Raw genomic sequence first — 6,421 nt, forward strand, 5'->3', positions numbered from 1 at the left:
TTGTGAATCCCCATACACATGGATATCTACAATATTTCATTATATAGCTATTTTGAGACTAGCGATAAGACCTTCATACTCAACAATATTATTGGTGCGTGGGAAAGACAATTTTAAAGATTTAGGAATAAGATCCCCTTGTAGCGTTACAAATAGGAACCCTGCCCTTGATCCATTTATGTCTATGATCCATGAAAATAAAGTTTCTAGGGAGTCTGTGTGATGATTGTGAAAACATATTCATCTGGAAATTCTACAATTAAAGGATGAGTATCTATCAAGGGTGTTTCTGCTAATTGATCTACAATTACCTATCCTTTAATGACCTTTTTATATACATATTGGATATCAAATTCACCAAGTAACATGACCCATTTAGCCATATGACCAGTAAGGGTTGTCTTTCATAACAGGTACTTTAAAGGATCAATCTTACAGATGAGCTTAACAGTATGACTTAGCATGTAATGTCGAAGCTTTTGTGAGCAAAAGACAACATCTAAACATGCTTTTTCTATAGGCGATTAATTAAGCTCATATCCTACCAGGGTTCGACCGATGTAGTAAATGGAACGTTCTTTTCCTTGATCATCATGTTGGGCAAGGAGTTCTCCCACTACAATTGGAGTAATTGAAATTTACAAGAGGCATGGTCTTCCTGGAATGGGTGGCATCAATACTTGAGAATGAGCTAGATATTCCTTTATTCTATCGAATTCTTGTTGAGAGTGAGAATCCCACTTGAGTTGTGTACCTTTTTTAAGAAGATGTGTGAATGGCTACCATTTATTCAAAAGTTGAGCAATAAAGCCTCTGACAGATTGTAGCTTTCTTTAGAGACTATGCAGATTCTTCAATATTTTAGGAGGATGCATTTCTAGGATTGTCTAGATTTTCTTAGGATCAACTTCTATATCAAACCTGGAAACTATGAAGCCTAGGAGTTTACCTAATGTAACTCCAAATAAACACTTTTAAGGATTGAGGCACAACTTGTACTTAGCAAGACGTACAAAAATATGTTCAAGGATAGCCTAATGTTCTCCTCTAGTTTTTTATTTCCCTAAGATATCATCTACATAATCCTCTAATGCCTTATGCATGAGATCATTGAATATTACTTCCATAGCACACTGGTATGTGGCACTTGCATTATTGAGACCAAAGGGCATAACCTGATAACAAAAAGTGCCCTAGGGAGTGGTAAATGATGTTTTATGTTGATCGTTCTTTGCAATTTTTATTTGGTTGTAACCTGAAAAACCATCCATAAGGGAAAGCATTTCATGTCCCGCTGTCAAATCAAATAGAATATAAATATTGGGAAGTGGAAAAACATCTTTGGGACATGCTTTGTTGAGATCTCTAAAATATGTACAAACACAGATGGATCCATTAGGTTTAGGGAAATCACCATGTTAGAAATCCATTCTGAATAATCAATTGGTCGAATATGTTACTATTTACTAAGTTGCCATTAGTTTTATGTCCAAAGTCATTTTATATACTCTAGTTTGTTATTACTACCAAATCATACAGTCGGTAAGCACAAAGCAGTTGGTTATAGAAGGAAGTAGTCACAGAGCTTAGTATACACCAAGTTGTCTACCGAGTAACACTCTATGTCTACCGAGAAGCAAAATGATATACCGAGTGAACACACACTGAGTGAAACGTGTTACCAGATTCATTGAACCTAGACACATATGGGAAACGTGTTACAAGATCGAGGAACAGGGAATCATTATCACTTAGGAAGTCGCACCTTAAAGATTTTGTATGATCTTGAGGTCATCTATCCAATGAAATGTTTTGTATAGTTATTCATTCAACGAATCATGTTTGTAAGATCGAAGCATGAACAGATCACTGACATAAGAGATCTATTTATACAACATGAATTGAGGATCAGATATAGAGGTGTATGAAGCAAGACATGTGTAATAGATAAGGAAGCACTGAGTGATGTGATTGTTAGAGACACAAAGGCCACCAAGAAGGATTTCAAAGAATAGTCAAGGAACAGAGTAAACAGAAGGGTTTATCGAGTTAATCTATGGATTACCAAGGTATGCTATAAGCAAGGCAATCTCATTTTGAGCACATAGAATCTGCTATAACATTTCAGATGTGAAGTTACAGATATTTTGTAATATTGTGTTGTAATATTTTGAGTTGTAAGAGAAACCTTTAACAAGGTAAAAGACTAACAAAGTCTATAAATTGTAAAGCCTTTAACCAGGTGCAACAGTTAGAATAAGTGTTATAAAATCCTTTAGCAAGGTAGATCTAATGATCTTGATACTCCTAATAGGGTAAGCTATCAGAAATAGCTAAACATGTATCTCTAACCGAGCAAACTTTATTATTGCAGTAGTGAAGTTGTGGGTGCCATCCCCACTGCAGTTTTTCTCTCTAACCAAGAGTTTTTGCGTAACCAAAATATATGTGTTATGGAGTGAATCATGTATGATTGTTATTTATTTGTTTTAGCATTATATTATGTTACAACAGTTTTTGGTTTATGCTTAACAATAAGGTTATTGTTGAAGAAAAGATTTGAAGTACTGATTCACCCCTCCCCTCTCAGTACATTAGCTTTCCATATTGGGCCTAACAATTGGTATCAGAGCTTGAATCTTGGAAAAGGGTTTAATTGCCTAAAGAGAAAGATATTATCAATGGAAGGCTATAGACAATCTCAGAGAATTGTGAATCTTCAAAATGAATTGGATCATACTAATCAAATGATTGCTGATATGCAGAAACAAATGCAAAAATCTCTGAAAGTTAGAAGAAGATTGTCTGATGATTTGTAGGACTCTAAAGAGTTAGTGGAACAAATTGAGACATCATCTGAGAATAGTATATCTGAAGAGACTGAAGAAATGATTGGAGAACTGAAAGAAAGAACAAAGCACTGACTGATCAGATAAAAGCAATGAAGAGAGATCATGAACATTTCAGCACACAGATGACTGAAAATATTGAAGCATTGAGGATAGCCGAGGATAAATTAAGAGATCTAGAAAGAGAAAAACAACAGCTTGAAGCATTAGTATCTGAAAGGAATGATGAAATCACAAGGATGACTGGAATTCAACAAAATCTATTAGATCAATTGGGTTATGCACATCACGAAGCAAATATGAAAGATGGTGAGAATCAAGCATTGAAACTTGAAGTATCAAGTTTGACCAATGAACTTGAATCATAGAAGAAATCCAAAGAAACACTGAAGAAGAGTTATGAAGCATCAAAGATGTTGGTTGAGCAAGTTAATACAAAAAGACCCAACAAAGTTGCAGGACTCGGTTACAAAGGAAAAGACTCTACCGAGAAGGGAATCCACACTACCGAGAGAGGAGAAACATCAAAGCAAGCTGGAAACAAGAAGAACATCAAAGGAAGGAAGCTTATTTGCAATTATTGTGGAAAACAAGGACATACTGCCAACATGTGCCAAATCAGAAAAGGTAAGCAACTGAATGTCACAAGGTCTAATGGTTATTGTTACAACTGCAATAAATATGGTCACACATCTAACCAATGTAGGACAAAGTCTACTAGCAATTATCAGAAGGCAAAATTCAAAGGGTTTTGTAAAAACTGCAATAGATATGGACATAGTACCGAGAAGTGTTGGTTTAAGAAAAAGAACTATATGTGGTCTGCACACCGAGCAAATACTAGAAGCTACTGAACTCACACAGATCTTAACCGACAGTATACTATAGTACCATGGGATTACAATACAAGGATATGGTGTGAATGTTGTGGAAGATATGGACATATAAGTGCCAACTGCTCTATAAGGTTTGGAATGAACAACCGAAGTTCATGGAGAAATCCTGGTATGGCATGTTTTCATTGTCACAAAGTTGGACACTTGGTTAGAGATTGCAGAGATCAACCTAGAGGAGACACTGAGGAAATAAGAAGCAAATTAGAGATGATTTGGAAAAAGAAGGAAATTGTGTCAAATGAAGAAAGCACCTTACCTACCGAGTTAGGTGCACCTATTCCAAATTAATTGGTGAAGGTATGAAGGGACTGCATTCTCTCAAGGTTAAATCTTAACAGTTCCTATTTTAACATGTACTTAATTCAAAATCTGCATAGCTAAAGATGCATTAGGAAATTTTAAATTTTATCAAGTCTTTTGGAAGCCTGTTTAGTCGGTAAATACAGGAAGTTTGCCTACTCGGTAAAAGCATAAAAAGTAGGTGGAAGCGAGTGCATTTAATGTTTTCTTACCTAACTGTATAGAGCCCAATAAGGTAAAATTGTGTACTTAAAGCTTTTACGCGGTCATTTTATACTCACCAAGTTTTCAAGAAAGTAGAGCGAAGTGATTCAAAGGTGATCAAACCTCTTCCGAAGCAAAATTCAAGGTATTTACATCAATCACAACGCATTGTCAAGCTAGTTTACCAACCATATCAGTTGTGAATATCTGTTTACTAAGTGGAAAGCATCTGCCGTTTAAAAGTTTTCAAACCTTAAGGATCTTTTGTTAAGTGATTATTCAAAATTTGAAATGGCACCTAAGATCCAAAAGCCTGTTGTTGTTGAAAACATTGAGAAGCCCTCACTGAAATACTCTCTACCTCCCAAAGTAGCATCTGAACCGAATGATAAAACTGCATTTTCACTCATTCCAGATAGGGTTTTACTAGTTGAGGATGTCAGATTCTTCACCAAGTGTCGTGTTGAGGAACCAGGTAATGTTGAGATCACGGACACATATGATTAATTGTGTACCGATGGAAAACTAGATAACAAGTTTGAACACATTAAAGTCAAGGGATTGACCGAAGCCCTAACCTACCCGCGAGTCTTCAAACCCCAGTGGGTTAAATTTGTTTTGAGCAGAGTTCATGATGACTTTATGTGGTTAGAGGATCAACCATTCAAGATCACCAAGGAAATCATCCACTTGATCATCGATTACCCTATTTATGACCATGCCCAAGCTCAGAAAATGATTTCACAGAAGGAATTGATCACTTTAACCATAGTTGAATCTGATTGCAGAGGTCTAAAACTGAATAATGTCACAGATGCAGAGCCAAAGTTTTCCATTAGAGTCATAGGCTATTGTTTCTTTCAATCGGCAAGGGAAAATAGTGTACCATGTGCAGCTGTTGATTTAGCCTATAAAATTGTGAAGAAAGGTATGAAGATTGATCTATGCGAAGTGTTGTTGAAAAATCTATTTGAAAATCTCAACACCATAAGGAAGCCAAAGAAGAACAACTCGGCAAACACACTGAAGTTTGGATCACTTTTGGTATGCATGTTTTTCTATTTTGAGAAATTCTTTCCATCAGTCAGTAATGTAGTTTGGGAGCTACACCAACCAATCACCCATCAAATCAATGACTTCATCAAATAGCTGGGTGATAACTTCAATGAAATTATGGATGATTATTTTAGCAAGTTTCAAGAAAAGATGCATAACAGGTATAGGATTCCACCCAACTTAGTGGAGAAATACAAGGATGATATATGCTTTGAAGTTGACACCAACTATTGCTTTGTCAATGCAGTGGAACCGAGAACTCAATCTTTGCCACCTATGGGTTATGAGATTGATTTTGACATTACATAGCAGTAGATGCTTTTCTTGCACTACCAAGGCATGCTACCGAGATGAGATACGGTACATATGAAGAAGTTAAAGAGAAAGTTAAAATGAGCATTGTAGTACCAAAGGCTACAAGAAAAGCAACAAAAATGATTAATGCATTAACAGATAAATTTGGAGAAGGTTCTTCCTCCACACCTATCAAGAGTGTTCAAGTCATCACCGAGGAAGACTCTGAAGCCCAAGAAGCAACTATTACATTGAGCACCGAGTTGCCAAAAGGGAAAATTTTGAAAAGGAAGAAATAGGATACATCAAAGGTATCATCGACTCCTTCAGTAAAGCGCCCAAACACAAGATCATCTGCAGTGTCACCGAGTAAGAAACCAAAGAATGTTGCAATACCAAAGGTAACAAAAACTTATAAGAAATCTACTCGGAGACTCATTTTGACTAAAGATTCTAGTGACACCGAATCTGAAGATGCAAGTGAATTTTAGATTGTTAAGAGTCAAAAGAAAGATGTACACAGCGTTGATAATTTCTATGCTAATCTGAAACAATATGGTGGATTTGGAGCATTTAGATATGTTAAGTATGAATCCAGAAATGATGAAGAAAAGAGACAAATAGAAGAAGCTGTAATCTGCACACTTCTGAAATTCTGATTGGTCCCATTGGAAGTAACTAATTCTCTTCCAAAATAATTGTATTTGCATATTGATAACAGGTGGAAATATGCTATGGACTTGGAAAAACAGATGAGAGAAAGAAGTCTGGTACATCTCTTCTCAAACATGTCGGTAGATGAGATCAATGAACATCTGAAAA

This window comes from Cryptomeria japonica, chromosome 1, assembly GCF_030272615.1.
Source record: "Cryptomeria japonica chromosome 1, Sugi_1.0, whole genome shotgun sequence".
NCBI classification, from domain to species: Eukaryota; Viridiplantae; Streptophyta; class Pinopsida; order Cupressales; family Cupressaceae; genus Cryptomeria; species Cryptomeria japonica.